Here is a 26,310-nt window from a genome sequence, read left to right as displayed (position 1 = left end):
AAACTTGTTGGTCTCATTGGTTTTAATTTTTTTTTCTCATTGCTATGCAACTGAATTAGTATCTATGACATTCCTTTTTTTAACTTGTTTTCAAAAAAAGGTGTTTTGATGAAGTGACAAATGCATCTGCAGTCTGCATAAATATAATAAAGACAATTATCAGCTCTCACACCATTAAGATGTATTGGCACTTTTACTAAATTGGAAAGACTTGACCTAACTCCTTAATAAATAGTAAGATTTCTGTAAGTTAGTAAAAATTTCATTTAACAAGAGTAAAATTTTCATTTCCTTGAATTAAAATAGATTTTAGAAATACAGCCTCATGCCTCATACATCAAACTCCAGAGGAGCAATCATCACAATGGCTGGCGGTATAAAAAGCTGGTTTATAACAGACAATTTATTATACAAAACAGTACTGGAAAATCCTACTCTAACAATTTTAATCAGGGGCTAACATTTTAACAGGCCAAAAAGTCTATAAGTCAACCAAGGAACAGAGGAACTGAAAGGAAGGTGCAGTTCCTGCGTGTAGAACAGCTACTCATTGCCTCATTCTAAAACAGTTTAAAGCTGTGGCTGCTCTGGACCCCCTCCACTAAATGTTAATCCTTCTAATGCAGCTCCCAAGGCATTTTTCAGATGGTCTCCAAACAGGAAAATGCTCATTGTTGCATAAGGCTGCTGTTGTCTACTACAGGAAAAGCTGTGCTGCAGAATTGCATCTGGTTTTGCTGCACTGAGAATCCCCCCTGTTCCTTGGGCTCCTTCCTTCCCTGGCAGTGGATGTGGAGCAGAGCTTCACCCACCAGCAAAGCAGCCCTGGCATGGGATGGAAATTCTGCACCTGTTGTTCAACACCTCTTTCATTTCACCTCCAGCCCAAACCCACTTGCTACCAGATAAATTCAATTAGCTCTTAGGCGTGGAGTTATGGGAACACGAGAATGTGGGGAACCATCACAAGGGAAAGGAGCTGGTTTGAGTGAAGGTGCTCTCCACCTCTGCCAGTGGGGCAGGAAGGAGGCCTGGCAGCCTGTGTTATCCAGCACACAGATGCAGCACGGCTGAACAGAGCTTTCAGACGGTTTAATCTGGTCTTTGATCATCTCTGAAATAGATCAAGGCAAAACCATTCCTTTCCTCTCTGACAAAAAGAACTTACTGACTTCTCTGTATTAAACATCCCCTCCTGCTCTGAAAATTGGGCTCAGGAATGTCACGTACTTACTCCATTCCTCTGTGCTCAGTCTAAAGGCCTGACCTGGGAGAGCTGTGGGGCCAGTCCTGCAGTACCTCATTGAAGAGCTGGAGTAACTGGGGCACGTCCTTCCCGAGCAGGGCAGATGGGATTGATCAAAGAATCCACACAGAATCCTGAAAGGGACTACTGGGAAAGAGCTGAATTGGTTGTGTATCAGTGCAGACGGCCTTTAAAACTAACCAGAGGAATTCTAACAAATGATGCCAGTGGTGAAAGTTGATATTATAAGAATCAATAGATACCTGGTATGAAAAAACAGTGGCGGCTGGAGTACATTCATCAAAGTCCTTGCACGCCCAAGAACAGATAGTGCCATGGTGTATATTAAAGATGGACTAGGGCATAAAAATAGAGTAGCACAAGAAAAGAATCGATTTGGATCAAAATCACTCTCGAAAAGAATGATAAATAGTCACTGAGAGACTACAGGGATTCTTTCTCTGTAGTCCAAAAGGTTACCTTAACCAATGATTGATATCTTGATAGTATTTATTACACACAGGCACAAAACCCACCTGCAGTTGTTTGATTTTCTCTCATTGGAGAGAAATGCTACGGGCAGCAGACAGGCCTATGCATGCAGCGCTGTGAAAATTCACAGGGTTCTTCAACAAAAAGGGCCCAAACCCACTCAGGGGGATGTTACTGGAGTCAAAGCTTTGGTAACCAGTGAGGATATTAAATGAGGGATAGAAAAATAACCTTGCTGATGATGGCATCCTGTTTGCTCGTTTTAAATGTAATGAAGAGCAGAGAAAAGAGGGTCCATGATAACATCTCCAGTTCCAAAAGGCAACAAAAAAAGGTAAGGAAATGTTCTTTGAGTTGGTTGTGGGTCTCTCTCTTCCTGCATTCACAGGTTTAATCCCTAAACTGCTTGAAACAAAGCTTCTGGAGAATGCAAAGCACAACATGACCTGTAATGAGGGAGCAGACCTGTTGTCCTGATGCTGTTCCCTGGTTCTTCCCTCCATTTTATGATACCTGGCAGTTTTGAATACCTCTGCCATATGCATGCACAGGTATTCACTTTGGTAGCTGAAAATAATTCCTATCACACCTGTGGATGCTAAACACAAATCCTGAGATGGCTTAAAATTCATCAAGTTAAGAGTAGTAGCATGGATACAGCGCATAAATCCATATTTTGACATCCTGAAGACACTGTTAAGCTTTTTGTTATCTTATTAAATTGTATCAGGCTTGCCTTGCAAGGAGTACAGCCAGGATTGATAAATGCTTGGCTTCAGCTACACTCTCCCATTTATTTTCACACTGTCAGACTTAATCCATAACTGCTGTTCAAAGGCAACGGGCAGGAGATGAGGGTGCATCTTGACTCAGCTGGTGGCTGGCTACTGGCAGCCAAAAGCTTCAATAATTTATTATTATTGTTATTCAGACTGCATCTTGACATCATTTATTTTCACTTTTTTATAATCTATTCCCTGAGGATAAACACTTTATAATCACATTATTTAATTAGTTTTTATTCAGTGTCAATTTGCCTAATCTCATTCACCAGAAAGCATGGATTTTTATGGAAAGAGAAAAAAAACAACCCTTAAACCTAACCCCAACCACAGCATCTGGGAAGCACACAGAAGACATAAATGGAAAACTTGGAATGCTGGAGTTAGTATAAAAGTCATCTTTTACTCAGGCTGAACACTGTACAGATATCACTACCCCATGGCCACAGACAAGCTGGATTTATGTTGAATATTTCAAGTGATGGAGGGGGTCTCACACTGGGTTTCGCCTCTGATCAGTCTTTGACTGGAACCTTCTTTATTTTCTGTCTGATATTTAATGCTAGGGACAGGAACAAGTAAAGAAAGCTCTTTTTCTCATGACAGACGCTAACTGTGTTCACCACCCCCAAAAAAAGTGTGTTTTCCTTTGTCTATGGCTGAAAAATTACATCCAAAACCACTTCCTTCAGTGGGCTGCCAGACAGATGTAAATAAAACAACCAAATATGGATTTTGAGTGTCAGTTCTTCCCAGACAGCAGCAATATAAACTCCCTCTCACTGGAGAGCTTTTAGATTAGATTAGACCAGTCTCTTGATAAACAACTCAAAATCACTGGCAGCCACAGAGAATCCCCTTTGCAAGCACAGCTGTAGAGGAGAGAGGAGGAGAGTTGTGTGAGCCAAGAGTTTCCACATTTTCATCAAAATCACACCAAATGGTACCAACTCATCTGAGCAGGAGGCAGAAAGAGAATCTTGCCTGTTTGAGAGACAGTAAGGTATGCTCTGAGAATATTCAGTCAGTTCCTGAATGATTAATAGGTAGGAAAACAAAAGAAATCAAACCAGACAGAATTTGTCAGTTTGCTTCCAAATTATTTCTACCAGTGGCTTGTTCTACTTCTAACTCTGACTGTCAACACTGAATGTGGCACAAGTGCTGTACTCAAGCTTCAGACTAAATATTTTAAAACCTTATTCAAAACAGAAAGATCACTGATTCTGAGACTTACCACCAGTTTGGTGAAGAGGGATGAGCTGAACTGACTTGCTGTGCCTCTGCAAGAAAACACATGTGGTGGAAAGGACTTTGCACTACAGGGGACAGGAGGAAGAGAGAAAACAAAGGGAAAAGTGGAAAAACCATGATCAACACAGACTGCAGAAGGAAAGAATCCATTATTATTATTATTATTATTGTTATCACTGAGTAGCATAGAAACAAAATGTCCCTGCAGATCACGCTTGGGGTTTGTGTCATCCAGGCAGGTCTGGGGTGATCAGCAGTGTCTGGAGTCCCCACAGATAATTGTGTGTGAACACTTCTGTTCCAGAACCTCTGTATTAGGACTTTCAAACTAGGTAATAAAACTCCATGGTGTTACCTGGCAGGGACACTTGATGCTTGAAAGCAATTGTTTTTTTAAATTTAACTTCAATCCCTATTTTCAGAGAGAATGCACTCACAGGAGTTGATTTTTTTAGGGAGCCTGACAGCTTTTATGGTCCTGTTGGTTCTAAAGGTCACCTGCTCTCCCTCCCTCCCCCCATAATTTGGGCAAAGATCTGATAAGGCTGTTTTCCGCTGCTCTGTCCTGAGCTTTGCATAGGCTGGGATAGCTGAGCACCTTGTCAGCTCGACACCTGTATTCACTCCTTTTAGGTAACACAAGATCAATGGCCCTATAACAACATTTTCTCTTACTCTTACTTTTAACATGTCTTGCTGCAAAAGTGCTCCATGGGGGGTATCTGTGTCACTGTGGTTGTATCATAATTTCCCAGCTGCTACACTGCAAGGGGAGGAAGACTCCCAACGCCACAGAGCCTATTTCCCTGTTTTATCAGGTATATTCACAGGGCTTGTTTATTACCAAGACATGTTAAAAGTGAAAATAAAACAAAATAAGTGCTCCTGGATGCTCCTGTTCATCATTAGAATCCATCTGAATTGAAAGGATGCCACTGCATCAAGCAGCTATTTCCTTAATCCCTTGAGTTTTTGAGAAAATCTTATTAACAGGATCTCAATCGGTCCCTTGATTTGGGATGTAAAATAAACATATGCTGATTCTTTAGCAATGTAAATGAATCAAATACAGTGTATTGTGCACATGCACAGAGAGCTTCTTTCTCACCTGCAAGCTGCCAAAAGGCTGCCTCATAGTTTTTTATACAAGTGCTGCTTAATCTGCTCAAAACTGCCAGTGCTGTGGTTCACACCAGTTCTCACAGGTTACTGAGTGTGCAAACCAAAATGAGCTGACCAATGCACCCCCTGTCACCTCCTTACCACCTGGGAGGGGCTGCTGGTGGCTGTCCCTCACTCACCACAAAGCCCCAGGAAACAAAAAGCCTTCCACAGGAACAAGCTCCAGCTGAGGAAGATATTTGCACTTTTTCAAAATCTCTGTTAAAATTTTCTGCTTGTGAGAACGAGCCAGGAGGGTTCCAGCACTAACAGGGCTAACAAAGCCCGTGCCTGGTTCCAGCTTCAGCAAAAATCCTGTGTGCTCCTTATCTTCACTTAAATAAGGCATTCAACCGCGTTGATTTACGAGCAGTTTTGACCTGCTGGAATTCCCCTCTCTCTAACCAGTTGATAGTTAACCTACCAATTACCCTGGGGGCAGAAGAGCAGCCGTGATCCCAAGAATTTGTTGCGCAAAAGGCTGAATGACCCACTTATGCAGACAGAAAAAACTGAGACAAAATTGAAGGAATTCTGCTGTATGTCAGGAACATCGACTGCCATAAAACACAAGCTCTTTTTCCACCTCACGCTTACTTTTTCATCAGCATAGTTACAGAAGAACTATTCTGAGGTCTGAACCAATTGATAACCACTGCTGCAATACCACCTAAAAAGTTGGTGACACACCAGAGAAATGGAGCAGAGGATAAAGGAGTGTCATCTCTAAGCTGGGAGCAGTGGGGAAATGTGAAGATCTATTCCCTGTCTACACTCATTTGTGGAGACAGAATGGTGAAAGGAGTCCAAAACTAAGGATTCGCATTCATTACCAGGGAAAAGAAGGGGGGAAAGAATTTTCTCTTTACTTCTTTTGATTTCAGGAGTGATTAGGTTCACTTGCATCACTTAAATTGCTCGGTAAGTGTTCTATCTCTCTCCTTACAATAAAAGGGATAATATATTTCATTGTAGCATTTTCACTCAAAAGAGATTGCAATCATAAAGAACCAGGAGAAGGGGGGCAAGGTGGTATTCTGAGGGTATGACGATGTTTTAAGAGTTCTTTCGCTTTCTGTCTGAAAGCACTCTATCACCCCTCTCCACAGGCTGTAAATAAGAGAGCTGCTTCTCCTGAAAAACAGCATTAGTGGTCATTATAGGGTTCTTTTCAGGCTCTATTATGCTCTGCTGGACTACTGAACACAACTCATCAGGACGTTCCTCAGTAACATCAGCCCGAGTTAAATCTCACTGCAGACCCCAGTGTGCTGTCACAGATGAGAGCAGCTTTAGGAACAGCCCTGTGCAGCCACCAGCAGCAGAAAAGCTCCCTGAGAGTGGAAACCACTTGGCCTCAGCGTGGCAGCGTCAGAAACACCCAAAGCTGCGGGAGAACTTTTCTGCAGAGCTTCCTGCTGGCCTCTGGAACGCTCTGCATGCCCAGGGTGGGGCATGGCAGCACCAGCAGCTGCCAGAGCTCTGGTTGCACCTCTCACCTGCAGCCTGGCCCTGGCACTGCCCCAGGGGAGCACGGAAAAGCACGGAATTATTGAGCTTTTCACTGTGGCAGCACTAACAAGCCTGGAATAATAACCTGTAGAAAGAAAAGGTGGAAATTAATTGAGGAAATGGCTAATATTAGAAATACATAAAGGTTGACATTTTGACCTGCTCGTAAGGCAGATCTGCAGGATCTTAGCATCAGCTGAGGCTGCTCCCATCCCAGAGCTGGAATGAAGGAAAAATTGGGGTATAAAACCTTATGTCCTGATTAAATATTCTTCTCTCTGTGACACCTGTCCCAACTTATTTTTAGAAGAGCATAAAAATAGGGAAAACAGATTTAAATATGCTGTTTTGGAACAGAACCCTTTTGTAGGAGAGTATTTGCAACAAACCCCCAGTGCAAGCTGAGAAGGAGACAACACACATTAAAATTGTTTTCTCTTATTCATGAGTGACAACTTCAGCTGCTCCTTAACGTGCTCTGACCTCCCAGCAGAAATATGAAGGGGCCAAACAGGAAATAATTATTCTCAGAGCCACCAGTACTTTGAAAATCAAACCTCCAGACACAGAGGAGAGGTCTTAGCATTTAATAACTTTTAATTGGTTCCCCCTCACTATCTGTTGGCTCTTCCCGAACCTGCAGCCCCTCTCTTTGTTGGCTGTGACACAGATGGAGCCTCTTTCATGCAATTGGTGCTCATGGCTGCACACCAGATATCACTTTATGTTACTGTATTGCTGAGCCTGGGAACATTGTTTGAAGAAAGGAGATATCCCATGTTAGAAAGGTTTATTTCAGGATTTCAAGGACACAGGCTGTCATTAATCCATCATGCACATATGTTCTATCTACATGAACAAACATTTTGTGATACTCACCAGTCTCAGACACAGGATCTGACTTCTTCAATAAGTTACAAATTCAGATTTTGATCTTAGCTTCAGGCTCTGCCCAGGGAACACCGAATCTATCTTATTAACTTCATTATATTACAAGGTTGGATTTCTTTATTTTTCTGAAACCAGGAGGAGAGAACAATAATATTGTGCCTCCAATATCTGCACTAAATGTTTTTAGATATGGCTTGGGACAATAGACATGTTGTCTACTGTACCTGTTAGGCAAAATATAAACATATCTGGCATTATTTTACAGAAAAATAAAATGAATTATTATGGCAACAATGATTTGGAAGATTCAAAGTATAAATTTTACTTCCAAGGAGCCATTTATTCCTGCCATCAATTTGTCACCCATTTCCCTGACTCAGGTGCTAACCCTAGAAAAGCACATGGAGTGTGTAATTTGGAACAGATCAATAACCATTGTCCTGGCTACTCATTTCAGAAATCAGTGGGCATAAGGGCAGTCTTTGAGCCATAAGGATGCCTCCACTCAGCTGTCAGCATTGTCAATTAAGGGTTGCAACCAGAGCTCCAAACTACATCAGATGTAAGTGAAACCAGAACCAGGCCCCCACATTCCAGCACTGTTGTTTTTAAAGTTATGCAATAGCACCAATTTTGCAGTGTATGGCAAAGGCCAACAGATAAAATATTTGGAACTTTTACTCATGAATGTATTTAATTTGCTCCTGTGAGTGATTTCGATTACATTTCACAAAATACATGGCTGCTCCTCGTTTTGCAATTAAAGATTTCTAATAATACAGTCAAACCTTCTTAATCATTGTTCATTCTAGCATAAAGTAAAGCTTGCTGTGTTTAAAGAGAACCAAGTCATCTTAACAGCATCCCTTTTTGTTCCTTTTTATTTTATGAGATTAGAATACTTAATAACCTTTGCCATATCTGGCTGCAGTGCAAGCGTGAAGAGTAAAACTTGCACAGTGGATTATATGGCTGGGACAAAACTCCGTTTTGTAATTAGGTTTGGTTCTGTTGCTTAGGTTTGCAGAAAAAGTCAAAATTAATGGTTCTTTGCCTAAGATTCCCCTGCAGAGTCACATATAATAATTAGAGACAGGCATATCATATGAATATTTGCCACAACCATTGATTTATTTTTTCTTTGCTAAAACCCCATCATTTTTGAGGAAAATAAATAGAAATGCTCAGTGCCTAAGCAGTCATCATTTTAATTGCCAATAATTAAGACACTAAAAGAGTCTTGGAACACTCACAGACCCTTACACTCATTCTTATACAAAAACTTAACTTGAGCTAGTCTCAGATGCTTAAAGTCCAGAGCTGGTGCTGCAGCACCTTCAGAGCTGTGCTGCAGAATAGTCTTGGGACAGATCAGTGAGACTTTACAGATTCCCCACTAACCCCTCAAAACTGAGCATGGAATTCTCTTTAACAGAAGCTTCATTTTCGTTCAAAAGAAAAATGTGTTCAGGCAAGTTGATGGAGAAATGAACCAATTTGAATGTATTGAAGTTCTTCGCCGTGCTACAGTGCTTTTTAAATGGTGTCTAAACAGTTGGTCACAGATTTATTTATGTTTCCGTGTAAAGAAAGAAAATATTGTCATTTTCTATACGGGAAACAGTTTCCCTAATTATTTGGCTCCTTCTTCTACTACATAAACAGCAATTTGTACCCCTCTCCTTCAACTGGCTGCAATTAACAGCTACATTGCAATAAGCAGATTATGTTAATTAAAAACTCAAAACTATGTAAACAATGGGAAAGCTGACTAGCCATTTTCTATTTTTGCCAACTGGGAGGAACACAAGAGAAATTAGTACCAAGCTTAATTTTGCTGTTTATAATTCAACTTATTTGTAACAAATTACAGTATTTTAAAAGTATTTTTAAACAATTTCCTGTATTTCTCCACACTATTTGAACCACATCCCACTTGACAAGTTTACAGCTGTACAAATTGAGGGGAAAAAGGAATTAAAAAAAAAAAATATCTAAAAAGGTGTTAAGGGAAGAGATTTGCACACATCATCACCAAAGTGGAATATTAAACACAAATTCCCTACCTTGCCTGAGTCACACTCTCAAAAAGTCATAGCCAAGGACAAAAGTGTAACTTAGTTCTGCTTCTTCGGCAAAAAATGTGAGCAAACTGCAGCAACAAACATTACCCAGCTGATGCCAATAAATTGTGAAGTTTTCCCATGTTGCCACAATTTCACAGAATTTTGGGTTTGTCCTTCCCTTTCCAGACCAGGGTTGTTTAAGGAGGTGGGAGGCAATGGTGGAACTGTTAAATATTTTTGTTTCCAGTGCTCCTTTCTGGCCATGGAATTGTATTCGATGGACAACTCTTGGACTTTCTGTCCAAGATGTCCAAGAGTTGGACTTTGATGATCTCTGTAGATCCCTTCCAGCTCCGGATGTTCTAGGATACCTCTCCTTCCCACACACTGAGGGGATGTCACCACCAAGGGAAATAGAAGCACAGAGAGGCTGTGTATAGAGAGATTTATTGACTGGAAACTTGCCCTTGACCAGACTTTGGGGAAAAAGAAACAGAATAAAGGATTATAGCCTTCTTCACTTTTATCCAGGAAATACTCCAAGCTCTTGAGAGAGAGAGCACATTTCCTTCCCCAGCTTTACATGGCTAGAGATTGCTGATTGAGCACAAGGAGAACACCAGAGTGGGGAATGGTCACAGCTCCAGCTGAGGTGTTGGACAGTTTCCAGGGGGTTTTCCAAAGACTGTGTAGAAAAGGAAGATGACACAACACATGGAAGAGCTCGCTTAGTCTGCGACAGACTTTCAGAGTGGCCCATATAAAAATACCAGTTCAGTGCATGGTTTCAATTACAGCCCTGAACCAAACTGCTTTAGAAAATGGGAATGGTCTCAGAAGATGCAAAAGTTGCTGATGGGTGCATTATTCACAGCCCCTTAGGAGGCCACGTAACGCTCAGTGCACAGCAACAAACAGGAGCGGGGGAAGCTTGAGGAGGACGGCATTTAGAGGCACCCTCCACGTCGTTAGAATCTGCGCCTCCTGTCTTCGAGTCGTTTACAGAGAGGGAGAGTGCTGGGGAGCTTCATGGATATTATGTTGGAAAAGACATTTCCTCTGTTTTAAGGGCAACACTGATTTCCCATCTCCTGCTCCCCGCAGAGCTCACGGCCGGTGGGAGGGCTGCTCGAAATAAAAGTACAGTTGATCATTTCGCTTTCTGTATTTCCCCTGTTTTCCTTTTGGAGACACGAACTTTAAATGAGCTGCTGTAAAAGCTTCTCAGGGTCAAAATAGAGGAAATCACATCCACCACAGAGACAGGCACTGCAAAAAACCCTAATATGACCATTATGTTCAACTCAGCAGCCTTTTTCCTGTTGGTAGGGTTTCAATACAAGTTTAGCATCAAGCCAGGCTGTCAACAGCAATGAAATCTATTTCTGTGACATTGAAAGAGCTCTTGATGAAAGTCAATCAGTTTAGGGAATGTGTTTTGTTGTTTTTTGGTTTTTTTTTTTTAATAGCACCTGGAAAGAAGACAGGAGAAGAGTTGGGTTTTAACAGAATTGCTGCTCTTAGTTTCAACAAGGTGAGGAATACGCACTAAGTAAACCCATTTATTCTACAAGCAGCACATGTAGTGTTTGATGGGAACAGCAACATTTCCATCTGACCATTTTCTCAGAGCCTTGTTTCTTACCAGAGTTAACCCTTTTGCCAGGTCTTTTATTCTGAAATTATTGGAAGGGTTTAGATCTTGTTGTGGCTCTTTTTCTGGGTCAACACAGAGCTCCTGGCTTAAACAACTTTAGTTTTCATACTATAGAAGGAAGGGTAATCCTGACCCTGCCACTGAGCCCAGGACTCGAGGTCACAGCTCTTTTCAAGCTCAGAAAGAATTCACTTTCTGAAGTCTCTTCACCTCAGAACGGGATGATGATGATAGTGAGGATTATGACGCCATTCATTTTATTAAGAATCATTGTATAAAGCCAAGTGGTGGACTGTGGGAATATTGCAGTTTCAGACAATGGCTGTGATGGGGAGTTTTTGTTTTCTTGTTAAAACACAACATAGGGAATTATATTGAAGCAACGTAAAAGGTGATTTCAGAGGGAGGCACATAAAAGTGACAAAATAGCGCCGTCCATATTTCATTGTCTCTGTCATGGGAATTATGGCTGTATTAAATCATCATCCATTGTTTTTCCTTTTGGTCTCCTGACTCAGTGCCCGGAGTGAGAAGCCTGCTCAGTACAGCTGAAACCCTGTTCCTGCTGCCCAGCCCACTGAGACACCCTCAGAGCAATGGCGTTCCAGAAGCTCCTCAGGGAGTGCAACATTTTCTCGTTTGTGGAAAAGATTTTGTTGTTTTTGAGGTTTGGGATAAAGAAGGGTTGGCAGAGAATCACACCCATCGCTGTTTTCCTCCCACTCCCATTCGCTGCCCCAGCAGGGGCGACGAAGAAATCCAGGGAGATGTGCAAAGCTCACCTTCAGTGTGACAGCCCTGAGTGACCAGAATTTTGAGCTGACAAGGACATAAACCCTTGTAAGTGAAGTGTGTTATTGATTTGTATGCAGCTACAGTGCAGAGATCAGGGGAAGTTCAAGGCTATACAGTGTCATTAAATTCCTCTCAGATTAGGGGAAAAAAAATCTAATTACTCTCATTGAGGTACACAAAATGAAAAATCTATTTCAGCATTTTGAATTTAAAATTGATCAATTCCTTTGTACCATTTACCTCTTGAACTGATGGAGGCTTTGATACATTGTGTAAAGAACAATTATATTTTAGAATAAATTAAAAGCAAACATATTGTTTGTAAAACTGAACCACAGATGTTCTCTTCTTGTGGGTATTTTAAAATAAGTAAAATCAAGATCGTAACTCAAAAAGACGCACAAGTAAAAAATTATTATTTAAAGTGCTCTCATTACTGTTAATACAGATGAGCCAGGAGTGATTCACCCTCAGAGGAATCATCCCTCATTTTATTTTTAGTAATTTTCAGGCTGATATTTTTAGTAATTTTCAGGCTGAGTCCAAGGTTCTTTGCAGCCCCAGGAAGGTCTGAATGGTCTGATGGTTCATTTTTGCTCTGCTCATTGGTATTAGTATTTTATCCACCACTTGCCTTATAATCAATGCTTTAAAAAATATGCATTCTAAGTATGCAGAAACTAATTAATTCCACTTGATTTTCAGAGTCTTAGGCCTATTTAAAATAATCTCATCTGCTTGATACAAATAAGCCTTGTTTAGCCCTTCCTTTCCCCAAGTTTGATTCAGCTCTTCCCCATTGTTATGGCAGACCTTTCAAAATGTGTTTGATCAGACATCCTTTCTGCCTGATGTCCTGTGCCAGTGATTGACAAGAGTCCTTTGTGAGCAAGCATTTCAGTAATGATGTACAGACTTGTTAGGGAGCTGCTGTGTCAAGAAGAGAAATGAACAATAAATTAGAATAAAATGGAATTGCATTTGAAACTTGGCTGGAGGATTTTGCATTTGTGAGGACAAAGGACATTTGACAATCTGAGTCATCTTGCAGCTTTGCCTGTAGCAACTGTCAAATTAGTTCTTAATGCTACAGGGAAAGGGATTGAGTCACAGCATCGCTTAAAGTTAAGAGGCTCATCAGTAAATCACTGGCAATATTAACAATTATGAGCTGCACATTAATATGGCAAAAACACTCTGAATATTATACTTACAACAGAAAGCCAAGAGGTGAACATAATTTTGCTTCCAGATCCCTGTGCCTTCTCCCAGTAACTACAGCTTTAAATTGGGGTAGGCAGAGCAAAAAGAAGTGAGTCGATTCAAGATCTTTCAAACTATGTGTCCTCAAAATGATGTAATAAGAAGAAAATCAAGGGCTAAATCTGGATTTAGCAAGGTATAAAAGTGAGGTGAGGAAGAGAAGTGCTTACCTGCATATAAATTCAAGATTCACATGCTTGTCTGTCATCCCTAAACTTACACTTAGCAGGATCCTGCAGCGCTCCTCCCTCCTCCCAGGCACCTCTGGCTCCATCCCTTCCCGGCAGCAGCTGGAAGCTGTGCCCAGATTCCACAGTGGCTGCATTCCCACCATCCCACGGCTCAGATAACTCGGGGAGATCGTGTGCCCACGCTGGGGATGGGGAAGGGCTGTGTCACGTACTCCAATTCCAGTCCACTCTAAGAGAAAAACATCAGTTTTCTGTTATTTATATTAGAGAACGATATTGTTTTTCCAATGTCCTCATGCACACAAGAAACTCTCAGAGTGTTACACTATTTTGCTGCCAGTTTAGTTTAAGTTGTTTTCCAAAGCACAGTCCCTTTGGAGGATTTGGGTCAGCGGGTGCCCTGGTGTTAGAAAGGCTCACAGAGAATCATTGGATTTGAGCTGTTTTGACAAATACGGTGTAAGTTCAGGCCAGCCCTTTCACGATCATTTCATGCATCATTTTATAGAGTGGCTTTCAAGGAAACAAGAGAATGCCCATGTTTGATTTGTAAGATTGAAGATAAGACTTAACTGCCCCATATGATGATCAGCGTAATTTCATCCCTTTCAAAATCCCCGTGGGTCTGGCTCAATGTGCTCTATGACATTATAAGGAATCCATTGTGCCAGGCTCTCCACCACTTTTCAAAGGCACAACTGCACAATTCTGCCATTTTCTGGCATGAAAGGGGTCAGAGGGGAACAGAATTAGATATGTTGTGGGAATGGCCTGAGGTACAATTGCATTGACAGCTCATAATGACACTCTAGGACACCTTCCCTCACAAGATGCACGGGTCTCTCGCTCAGCAGGCTCTGCCCTTTCAAGTGCTTGCACACCGTAATGAAGTCCCGTTGCACCGACAAAAGCAGGATGATGAGCACATTCACCACCTGAAGGGTCTCTTAAAAGTGACACCAGAGAAAGAAATTTCCTGAGCTCTGCAAACACTGCACTAATGAAACATCGAGTGGGATTGGTTGGTCAAAATTCATCCAAAAAAACCCCCAAAAGACAAACCCATAAAACCTCACAAGGCAAGCAAAGAAATTAACTACTGTGTGGAACTCCACTGATGCATACTTTTAAAGGACTGTTTCATGCACCCCAGCTCCTACATTGATCAGAGATGTCTTTTTACTCACCAAATTCTTTGCCTGGCACACAAAAATGTGATCACAGGGTTTTTTTGATAAGGTTTTTTTGTTCAGTTTTGTTCTGTTTTTCTTGGATTTTTTTCTGTGAGAATATTTATCTACTTCTAGGCAAAATCTCTAACAAGGTCTGAGAAAATAGCTCACTGCATAGAAAATAATTTCCTTCTCTTCTTCAGAAAAAGTCAAATAGGTCTAAGATACTCATTTCTGAATACCAACATCCATGCTTGAAAACACCTGCCACCTACCTTCTATGTTGGCAAAGACATCAAATTCAATCCACAGCCAGGAATTTTATCTTTCTTTTTGTCTTTTCCAAAAGAATCCCAAAGAACTCAGGTAGTGCTGTTAAATCAACCTGCAAGATCTAACAAGGGTCTAAAACCTAAACTCCAGAAATGTGTAAACTGAGGAAGATCAGCAACAATGTGGAGACAAATCCCTAGAGAAAGGGAAGCATGGATCTAGTTTTCTCAACATCTTCTTTTTTGTTTGCAAGTGGAACATTCCCTTTTTCTTGGACTTTTTATGTGGATTAATAAGCCAGGGCTCTTCTGCAACTAGAAACAGGTTAAGCACCCGAGAGGAGTTCAGAAGAAAAACCAACTGAACAAATAAATAATAAAAAAAAATCAAAACAGAAAAAGAGTAATTAAAATAATTTGTTTCTCTTGTACTAAAAACCCTGAGGAAAGGAATCAAGCTTTATACTAGCTTGATGTAGGGCCTTTTCTCTTTCCAGGGAAAATATCAATGAAAAACATCCTGAGGGACAAAAAAATGGATGATCTGAGTTTAATGAAGGTTGACAATGACTATTATTGATGTCCTTATCCCAAATGACAAGAGGTTTAGGAGACTTTTATAACATATTGACACTGTACTGGTTCAAATGCTCTTTTTTTTTCTTTCCTTTTTTTTTTTTTAAAGCTAATGTGCTGTCTGCTTCAGGGGAACTATTGGAGAACTTGATGTGCAGAATGACATTTGTCACCCTTTGTTCCCCAGCTCAGAGCACTTTCTTCCCATTAGATATCCCTCAGACTGAATAACAGCTGCCTTAACACGAATTATCCTCTGCCCATCAATTTGAATTTCAAGACAAAAAACAAAGGCAAATCTCAAGTGGAGGAAGAATGTTTCAAAATTAAGTTCTGCCCTACCGTCCTTCTACCTGCTTACTTTTGTGAGGGTGTGAATTAGGATGTTAGGACTCAATAAAAATGGGAAGTAGGGTATTTCCACACCAACATGATGCAGAGTGTAAATTGGTATCAAGTATTCTTCGAAACACATCATCAATTTACGTTGTACAAATTCAGTAAACACTTATAAGGAAGGTAAGAAATTTGGGAAAAATGAACATTTTCATCTGCAGGTATTGAGTGTGTCCTCAAGAGGTCCTCTCACATAAAGTCATCTCACAAAAAGTTGGCTCAGTTGACTCAGATGAAATCCTCCCACGCTGCCCCTGCAATCCTCTCCAAAAAAAATTCAAGTGTGTGCTCCTTATGAACAATACTTGCCATATGTAAAAAGTAGATTACAACTACAGTCACTCACTCCAAAATTTTGTCAGTCTTGAGACATCAGATTTATTAAAAACCATTTTGAAATATTTCTGACTTCTCCAGGTGTCAAGCACTTAAAAGAAATGCTTAAAACACAATGTCAAGCTTTTTATCTACCACTAGACACATTGCAAATGTTTTCTTAAAAAGGGAATAATCACACAATTCCTGAAGCTTAAATATAAGCAAGGCAAACCTGAAGTGCAATTGTACAGCCAGGTAACACTGTACTTGTGTGCAGTGTAACATATTCATAAGTCATTAGCAGTATCTGAAAGTAGAAGCTCCCCAGCTCATTAGTATTAAAGCCTGGAAAATGAGATTTTATTAAACAAATTTATCTTTGCATAAACCAAATTCTGCCTCTGCACTGCCTGTGACAGGCAGCTTCAGTCATCTTTAAGACACAAAGTTCTCCCTCACCCTATTTTTCATTTTAATAACAAAACTATTTCTACAAAAGAAACCCTAATCAGGAAAAGAAATAAAAGAGTGCAGTAAAATCAGTACAACAAAAATGTTTGGCTTTACTATATATTTTTGGTCAATACCAAGACCTGCACTTGCATGTATAGAAGACCAGAACATTACTGTTTATTTTAAAGGGAAGGCTCATTAAGGGTAAAATGTGCAGATCAGAAACAGTCTGCATCATAAAACATTGACCAAGTTAAACATATGTACACCTCAGGGTGGATACCTTGCAAAAATAATTCCTTTCCATGTAAAAAATTCTTTAGATCTTTTCTTTGAAATAAGACAGGACTCAAAATATGTCTGAGAATCTCATGGCAGAGATACAGCTTGGGAAACAGCTGTAAAAACTCCACTCTATTTATCCAAGTTGAAAATCTCTTTAAAAAAGAAACCCCCAATCATTTTTTCATATTGAAGAGTTCCTTGTGCTGAGGTTCCAGACCCTGTTTGTCCTAAAATGAGTTTTCCTAGCAATGCCCTCTCCTGTTCCTGCTGGCTGGGCTGACTACAGACTCCTTTAGAAAACTGAAGAGCAGGAAAAAGTGTGTGAAATGATTACAGGGAGCAAAGATCTCTCTAGAACCTTTAGATAATCAAAACAAATTCCACTAATTCAAAAACCATCACCTGTAAAATGAGTTTTCTTCACTCTCACAGACCATAATGACTAAACTTTCAAGAAAGGAAGTGTCCCTCAAATGAGGGAGAGAAGACGTGTGGAGCAAGGAAACAAGATTGGCCAGGCAATAAATCTGTCTATTAATTTAGTACTTAATGTATCTTGTCTTTAGGTTGTTAAAAGGTTTTCATTGATCTTTGGCTATTACACTTCACCTGTATTTTAAAGAGTGGTGCTATACCTGTTTACCAGCAAATTTGTGCCGTGTTATAGAGTGACTGTCCAGTTCAGCATCTTGATACCAAGTTTCCAGCATGCTTAGGCAAGTAATTCAAAAAAAACAATTGCTGGATGCAGTTCTTTATTTCCACTAAAGCTGTACAGAAATTGCAGGCAGTGTGGAAGTAGCCAAGAGTTATGAACTGTCAGCATGCTGATAGGAAAGTAAACAATGTAAAAGTGAAGCCAGCATTTGAGTCTCACAGCATGGTACAGTGCTGTAATGGTTTCAATCATAAGCCAAATGATTGTTATTATAGAGATAGTGAATGTCATGCTTACAGAAAAATTGTGCATGTTAAAAATGACTGCCATTAAAAAGATAAGTCTCACAGGGGGAAGGGACCTCAAGCCAGTAAACAGACAAAATGCATTACAGAGAAAAAAAAAAAAAGCAGGACAGAAAAGGGAAGTCTTTTCTAATTACCAGATTCAGCTATCATTTATAGTGCTCTTTATTACCAGGAAAAGACTGGAAGAGACAGATACAGGGGCAGTAGACTCAATTATTTTTTTTAAGGCAACAGAATCCCAGTTAAATTTAAAGGCATGGCATCTAAAATATGCATATCTGAAGAGATAGCCTGGGTCTTTGTAGGGAAGACTTTGGCCTTGGTGAGAATTTTGCATGTAAACGACATTATTATATAAATGTCAAAATAAATAAAAAAGAAAGCTGAGGCTGACCTATAGAAACTTGGAGAATCGTTTTGCTCTGCCACTAGCACAGAGGTGTGTTCCTCATCACAAAAGAAGAGGAAAACTGCACAACCCTCCTGCCTGTTACACCCAGAGTAAGTCACCAGGAAAGGAAATCTCTCTCAATCCATCACTTATCAAGGAACCTTTTCAGCTTACTGTCCAGAAGGCCACAAATGGGAGACTCCCTCCATGTGAAAAATCCAAGCTTACTTTTCAGTGTTCTCCCAGCACATTTGAAAAATAAAAAAACAATAATGTATTTTGGGGTTTTATTTAAGTTATTGCTGATAGAGGATCTACAAAATTGTTTAGAAAATTTTTCCTGTAGTGGCTTATTCAGCATGTAACATGAGATAAAGATGTTGTGAATAATCTGCTTTGTACAATGCATGGAAGGTCTCACTGGTCTTGTGATCACCATCTCCTTACAGCCACAAATACTAATTTAGGACAAAGTTCTGATCTGGTTTTTGAGCACACATTTATTTCTGTGCTATCAAATGTTCTTGAGGACATTCTACCCAGTGTTGTAAGCTCTCTCAGAATGGAAATCTCAGTCTACACGTTTCCTGGTGAGAGCCAGCTTTGTTTCCAGTAGAGCTGATGCTCAGACTGAATTTGTTGCCCTTACAGCCACACAGTGGCTTTTCTGAGTTTCCAGGGTGTCACTGTAGCAATAAGTTGCACTGAAATAGGCAAACACTACTGGAACAGAGACCTGTGTGCCAGGATAACTCCTTCTCGCCGGCACCTCCCCTGTGCCACTCCCGGCAGCTGTTTGCACAGCCATCAACGCTCCCATCCCCAGAATCTCCTCAGGAAACATTCAGATCTGCTCCTCCTGAGCTCTGATACCACCCCAAGCTCCTGTGCCTTCCCAGACTGAGCAGAGCAGCAGAAAATAGCCCTGAGTGTCTTGCACAAATTTCTGTCGCTGTGTCTGTGCACCTGATCAATGCCCAGCCAGCAGAACCAGACACTTCACTTCTGTTGTTACCACATCTATGTAAAATGACAAACTGGAATTTTCCTATTTGATCCTCTCTTCTTTGTCTAATGAAGGAGCACATCCTTCCCCCTGGGCATTCAGAGAGGCTCACGACTGATTGCCCATTCAAATTTGAGTGGGTTATCCACTGGAGCTGCAGCTTGCTTCCAGAATAAGGCTGCAGGGTAGAGGGGATTGTGTAAAAAAGTGTTCTTTATTCCTGGGAGAAGAAGTTTCTTGACTTCCAGCCATTTCAAAGACTCATTATTTACTGGCACCAAAATCCACTTGGAAAATAATATGTGAGAGAAATGCTCAGTATAGAGCATGAGTTGAAGGGCAAAAATCATCTTTGTAAGTTCTTCTCAAGGCAATCACTTCATATCTCATTTCATTATGCAGCATATTTTTCAGGTATTCATTCTGAGTGTATTTTTTAAAAGAAAACATCAAGCTCACTATATTTTAAGACTCCTAAAATACTGTTATGCATTTGAAGGATTTTATGCTCAAGGCCAACACTTCCTCATCTCTGTTACATGTGAAACTAGATGAGGAAATGAGATTATCACTCTCAAAGCCCTTTAGGAGAAAACTGAATTAACGTGACAATTCAAGTTCATGGAAGAAGATACTTGTGCAAAGTGTGCATGACTTATAAATTCATTTAACATTGACTTTGGAATTAAGTTTGCTTCCTTCCTTACAGATACTGCAGCAAGCCTGGGAATGTCGTGGGTAAATGAAGTAGCAATGCAGGAGGCTGAACTCATGCACTGTCTTTTAGCTACCCCTTGGATAATTGTGTTTTCCAAAAGAGTCCATATGTTCCAGAAGTCCTCATCACTAAGTTACGCCAAACATAAGAAAAAAAAAAATACATCTGGGATTTTAATGTTCAGAGGGAAAATGGCAACAGCAGAAGGAAAGGAGAAGCAAAACTGCTGCAGGCCACAGTCTGGGTAGGAAAAGGTGCCTATTCAGCTCAGTTTGTTGTTACTGTGTTCTGGAGGGCAATTTCTATAACACTGGTGATATCTCAGGGCTGGTATATAATGCATTTAACAATGCTAATATGTTAATGCAATTTAATTTGCTCATTGCTTAAATGCCCTCTGAAAGACTCGTGACAGAAGTATGAAAATGGATGTGGATGAAGTGTGAATAGAAATGTGGATGTGGAAGCACTAGAGAGCAGCAGAACAGACAAGAAAATAATGTCCTAAACTGATAACAGAGGAAACTACAGCCAGCAATAAAAAGAGGAATGTGCTTCTTTCGTCAAAACCAGAAATCCTGCGCTGTGACACAACCACAGACCAGAAGACCTCAGAGACACGATGGGATGGGAAACAGGATTCAGGAGCTGATGTCTTTTGTCCTGAGCAAAATCAGCTTCCTTACAGATTTGTGAACAAATCCCAACTTCAGCTGGTGTAACTCATCACACAAGCAGAAAAAGCAGAGCCTTGAACTTCCAGTGGAAAAAAAATGGTTGCAGAAGGAACAAAAGTGATTTATGTGTCATTACTTCTCCAGCAAACACCTATAGCCTTTGCTGAGAATTGGCCTTCTCAAAAGTTGTCACAAAGCTACTTATGCAGGATAAATAGATAAAATGAAGACAAAGTGATAATTTTCATGCAATATTAAGCTTAATTTCTCCTTCATGCGGTGCCCTTATGTTTATATACCTAGATTATAAATCATATTTAGGTGAGAAGAGACAGACACCTTTGTGCAAGCCCTGGCCACTTTTAGCTGAGGTGTAATCTCTACACTTTGAAAGAGCTTCCAGAAATAAGCAACAATAGAAAAGTAATAGAAAGAAAATTGGTCAAAGAGTAATAAACTCTTGAAATCCAGCAGTAAAAATAAGTTAGGAGATCCTTGAGAGAAGAAAGTGCTTAGATGACTGCAGAGTCCAAAGCCACAGGGCCGAGAGGGCTGAGACAGAGCATGGACAGGACAGCTGAAGGTTTACACCCCAGCCTGCTGCCCTCACATCCCCACACACAGGAGGTGAGCGCTGGGAGCAGAGAGCATGGCCAGGGCTTGACACACTCCATTCCATGGCTCACTGGGTCACTGACATGGCATTGAAAACCTGCTGTATTCTAATAATCTCCTGATTATAGCAAAAGTCAGCGCAGCTGAACTTTACACTTGTGACTAGCTCATTAACTGAGCTCCGTAGTTTAATCTGTGCATTTTTTCAGGATGGAGTAAACAGTAAGGAGGAAATATTTTTGATCTTCGCTTTGTTAACCAAATTCACTTTTAAAGTCTTTTCCCCTAATTCTTCTGCTATCACTGATCAAGGTATGATGTAAGTGATAAGAATGATCGATGATGTAAAGATCCTGCAGATCAATTTAAAAAGTGCAATGAATAATTAGAAAGAAGCAGAGGAAAGAACGTTCTGATGCTCATGGGGTGCAGGCCTTCTCCAGAGTCACAGCTAGCAAATCCCAAAGACAGTAAATTCTGCAACGACCACACTGAGGGACAAAGTCTAACTTCAGCTAAAGAAACTCTTTTTACCACATTACAAATGTCTCAAAGAAAAGATGTGTTGCAATTCTGAGACTGGAAGAGCTTGCCAGAATCCTCTGGAGCTTCAGCGTTTAAACTCATTTTTTCTTCAAGTTTGGAAGCTTCCTACTCTTCATAATGTAACTGTAGCTTAATTTCATGCAGCATCTCACTTAAAGAGTGTACTCAAGAACTTTCCTTTGCAGGAGTCACTGTATATCAAAATATGAAACTTCTGTTTTGTACTTATAATTGCCTTTGAGTCAGAGGAATACAAAAAAAAATGCAATTATATAAAGAGATAATTTCCCTCATTATTGAAATAAATCCTTTGGGTAATGAGGGATCGAAGAGTGTACACCAAATCAAGAATATTATTATGTTCAAACAGAAATCTCTGTAAGTCTAGCAAGATGCAGAGAGTTTGAGAGTTTCCAGAGAGACCCAAGGCAGGTAGTTTAGTAGGAGAGAGCATGTTTGGTATTTTGGATATCTAACCACGAATAGAAGCGCTCACAGCAAGTTCTCTTCAAACCCCTGATGGTGCAGCTGCAGCCAGAGCACTCTGTTAGGACATGGATCAGCATTCCCAGGGGGGCATTCTCCGAGGATGCAGCAACTCTTAAGTCCTGCCTGTTGCACTCTCAGCACCTTTTCTAGCTCTGGGGTTAACTTAGTCCTAACACAGCAAAGATTAGCTAAAGTGCTCTGCACTAATGGGATCGTAATGCTGGAAACTCTGACCTTGCCCTCCCTAAGCCTTGAAGCACCCTCAGACTGTAACAGTCTTTGAAAGCCTTCAGTGAACAGTACTAATTATAACTCCCTTTTTCTAGGTTTCAAAGCAGTGAAATATTGCTTTTACCCTGACTGAGTCAATGATGGAAGTCTCAAGAGGAGGTCTCTCTTTTCTCAAGCCACAGAACTTTTCATAAATGTAGAACCTTGGAATGACACAAGAGAAGTTCCCCTTACTAGATTACATATTCGAGTCTCACACAGAAGAGTATGAACTTCAGGTATAACTCTTATTAAAGCATTACAAAAAGCCCAGAAATAACAATTATGGAACCTGTTCATCACTGCCTCAATATGCAGCTTCTGAAAACCATACATACTTAGGCTATCACCTGCAAAGACCACAGATTGAATTAAAAAATTGTCACCACAGAAATAATTTGCCAGGCACACCCTTCTAGTATGTTTATATATAGACACACACACACAAATATATTTTGACCAGGAATTAAAATCAGAAGAAAATCTCCCTCCCAGCAGAACCCCTCCCCTGCCCCCTGAGCTGTAGAGTTTAATGGTTTTAGCAGCTGTATCAATAGAACTCTATAGGCTATTCAGTCACAAACATAACTGACATTAAGCAGAGAAGCCCTTTTCCATCTGTTGTCATGTCCCAAAATAATAAAACAACACAGTGACCTCATAGCAGAGACTGAGGGGCACTCACACAAACTTGTGTTACAGCTCCCTGACCAAATTAAACACCCCAGCCATACGTCTGCCTTATCACATGCTAAACTTTCACTTCAGAGGCACCAAGATCACACACATAAATCTGTGCCTCCTGCATGCCTTGCACTCCTCAGCAACCTTGCTGAAAGGATTTATCTCCAAGTCCAGCCGCTCAGGGACACAAATGGATTTCTGCTCACTGAAGGGGTCTGACCCTCCCTGCAGGAAAGAAGTGCTATCAGCATGTGCAACAACAGACCCTCTGAGTCTCCCCAAAACCCCCTAACACTTAATCAAAAACAAATTTAAATGTCTAGTTGATAGAAAGCTACTTGGGATGGGGAGATACATGTTCCCTCCTTCAATGACTATGTAGTGTGAAGTGAGGTTGTATTTATAGTAATGAGAATACAAGTCTGAATTTCTCACATATGTTGTTTAAAAGTTGTGTTGGTGCACTCTCTCTCCCCCTCCACCCCCATCCCCCTGCCTTTCCCTTGCATCTTTTCTCCAGTAAAGATTTAATTATTTAATGCCAAGTGCAATAACATCGTGAGCAACCAAGAGCATTCTTCCATAGAATACTTCATAGCACACTAATTAGGACTCTTCTGAGAGATTTAACAATCCCTGTAGGCAGAGGAGGGAGCTGCATCTGATCTCTTCTAATCCCAATGACTGCCCTCCTTTCTGTGCTGTAGCAGAGGCGAGCAGAGGGTTTCCAGTGGCCTCCTTTTGCGAGAACAGTGCTGCTTGCGCCTCACTCCAGCTGTAGCTGGGTGGCTTCTTCAGCTCCAAGGAATTGGTGAGGACTGAGTGGAACCTCTGTGCCTCTTGCTATTGCTTGTTCCACAGCCTTTGATCCCAGTCTATTTCCAGCTCTTCCTCCCTGGAAAAAGAAACTTGTGTACCCAGTTCAGAACAGTGAATTCCTCCAGGTGCGCTCTGGTGTGTGAGGCTCTCTGGCGCTGGCCTTAGCTCCCTCCAGCTCGTTGGAGATGATAAAATTTGCAGTCAAAGGAGGAAACCACTCGGGGAGCACATTTTTATTATGGCAGAGCACAGAATCAGAGAATGGCCTGAGCTGGAAGTGACCTTAAAGATCATCTCATTCCAACCCCTGCCATGGGCAGGGACATCCTCCACTAGACCAAGTTGTTCCAAGCCCCATCCAACCTGGCCTTGGACACTGCCAGGGATCCAGGGGCAGCCACAGCTTCTCTGGGCATCATCCTGTGCCAGGGCCTCCCCAGCCTCCCAGGGAAGGATTTCTTCCCAATGTCCCATCTAACCCTGCCCTCTGTCAACTCGAAGCCATTCCCCCTTGTCCTGTCTCTCCATCCCTTTGTTCAAAGTCCCTATCCAGCTCTCTTGGAGCCCCTTTAGGCTCCAGATGATGCTCTGAGGTCTCCTTGGAGCCCTCTCTTCTCCAGCTGACAGCATGTTGTGAGCAGGGATGTTCACAGGCTGGAAGCAGCAGCACGGGGACCAACAAACTTTACTCACAATTTTGAGCTTCTGACCTCATCATGATGCCATATTCACACTTTAACCATTCTGGAAGGGGTTTTGCAGTGCTTGAGAGGAGTATAAGCAAACTAGACGACCAGCTGTGGTCTGAACATTGCATCTAATTGCAATGAAATATGTTATTTGAGCCATTAGCTTTAAGTGACAGCAAACCAAAGGCCTAAAAACATTTCTGAACTGCTAATAATGTTCAGTTACCTCTCACCTTATTTCAGATCACTGATGTTTGTAATATTTCTGCTCTTCCTTACTTTCTTCAGTTTTGCCATTGAAAATTCAACAGTAATTAGCTACCATGAAAACTAAGAGCAGTAAAAAAGGACTGTTTATTATTAAAGCATGAAAGAGTTTCAAATTGCAATGCTTATTATTGAAATCAACATAAATCTTTCCCCTCAATTAAACTAGTCCAAGCAGCTCTTTCCATTAAAAAAGAAAGTTGCAGTATGAGTATTAGCTATGTCACCCTATACAGCTGATCTTTAAACCAGACCGAATGTGAAATTTTAAACATATTTTAAAGTTGTTGCTCTTTATTTTCATCAATTAATGACTCTTTTGAACTTCACCTCATGATACTTATTAGCCTTCTTAAATATACTGGAGGTGATACATCCTTCATTTGTGTCATTCATTAATCACTGTTCAATAAGTGCTGTCAGGAAGCTGCTGTCTTTGATGTCTCATTGTTCAGCGCATTCTTTCTTGTTGGTAGTTAATCAAATGCTTCCCTGCTGTGGTCAAAGCACAGCTTGATAGCAGTTCCAGAGGTGATCCAGCATTAAAACACGGAGCTTATTGTAAAGGTCCGGGTTTTTTTTAATACCACGCCAAAGTGAAAGCTTTCGTTTTGCAGTCCTTGGCAAATGAGACATTGTTGTCCTGCCCTTATGACTGGGAAGCTCAGAAAAGAGCACTAAGTTCTGCCATCTAACTGAAGCACACTGTAATGACTGACTAATTAGCTGCAGTTATGAAATGAACTGCAAAGTTTCCGCTGTCAATCACAGCAAAATATTTCTTTTTTTCTTTTTTTGTTTCTTTTTTGTTTTTTTTCAAGAGTGGAATTAGAATAATTTTCAAAATGCATTAAAACTTCAGGGGGTGGTAAGTCAAATGAAAGCATCCAACAGAGAAAAATATCTGCCCTGGGATAAAATGAACATTTTCATTTCTAGTGTTTGTTCAAGCCACATTTACACTGAAAATATTCAGAAAGAAATTCTGCAAAAACAAGAGTGAGCAAACTGAAAACAAGGGACGTAGCAACTCAGAGGAAGATGAAAGACAATAACGAAATGGGACCAGGAACAATCACTGAAAATTAAAAAAAAAAGTTAAAACCTGACTATTAGAAAAGATTTCATGTTTTTAGAGCAGTTTGGCACTGCCATGTTTATTTGTTTTAAAAGAAAACCTCAGAGCTTGGAATCTTTTCAAAGATGTTAAAATCGTCCTGTTTCTCTTTTCAGAGATCTTACCCCCGATAACACAGCATGGTAAACAATTGCTGCTGTGCAGCTGAAGACAGTCAGAGAGCTCTCCAATTAATATGCATTACCATCATTTCCCACCTGTGGGTGAATTGGAAGTTTATGTAAGACTAAAGTAAAGAAAAATAGAAGTAAGG

The 26,310-nt window shown here is 40.7% G+C and overlaps 1 long non-coding RNA gene across 1 annotated transcript in view; it reads right to left on the bottom strand.

Moving 5' to 3' along the window:
- The window catches only part of LOC108448668, a 32,479-nt gene extending 25,757 nt beyond the window's left edge, over window positions 1–6,722 (bottom strand). The window contains exons 1-2 of the long non-coding RNA XR_001864632.1: window positions 6,435–6,722; window positions 3,758–3,839 (exon numbers count right to left, since the gene is read on the bottom strand). This is a non-coding gene — a long non-coding RNA (uncharacterized LOC108448668). The remainder of the gene's footprint in view (window positions 1–3,757; window positions 3,840–6,434) is intronic.
- Window positions 6,723–26,310: the final 19,588 nt, after the last annotated feature.

This window comes from Corvus brachyrhynchos, unplaced genomic scaffold (assembly GCF_000691975.1).
Source record: "Corvus brachyrhynchos isolate BGI_N302 unplaced genomic scaffold, ASM69197v1 scaffold220, whole genome shotgun sequence".
In the NCBI taxonomy this organism is placed as follows: domain Eukaryota; kingdom Metazoa; phylum Chordata; class Aves; order Passeriformes; family Corvidae; genus Corvus; species Corvus brachyrhynchos.
The sequence above is the reverse complement of the archived record's forward strand: the minus strand, read 5'-3'. Positions and strand labels throughout refer to the sequence as shown.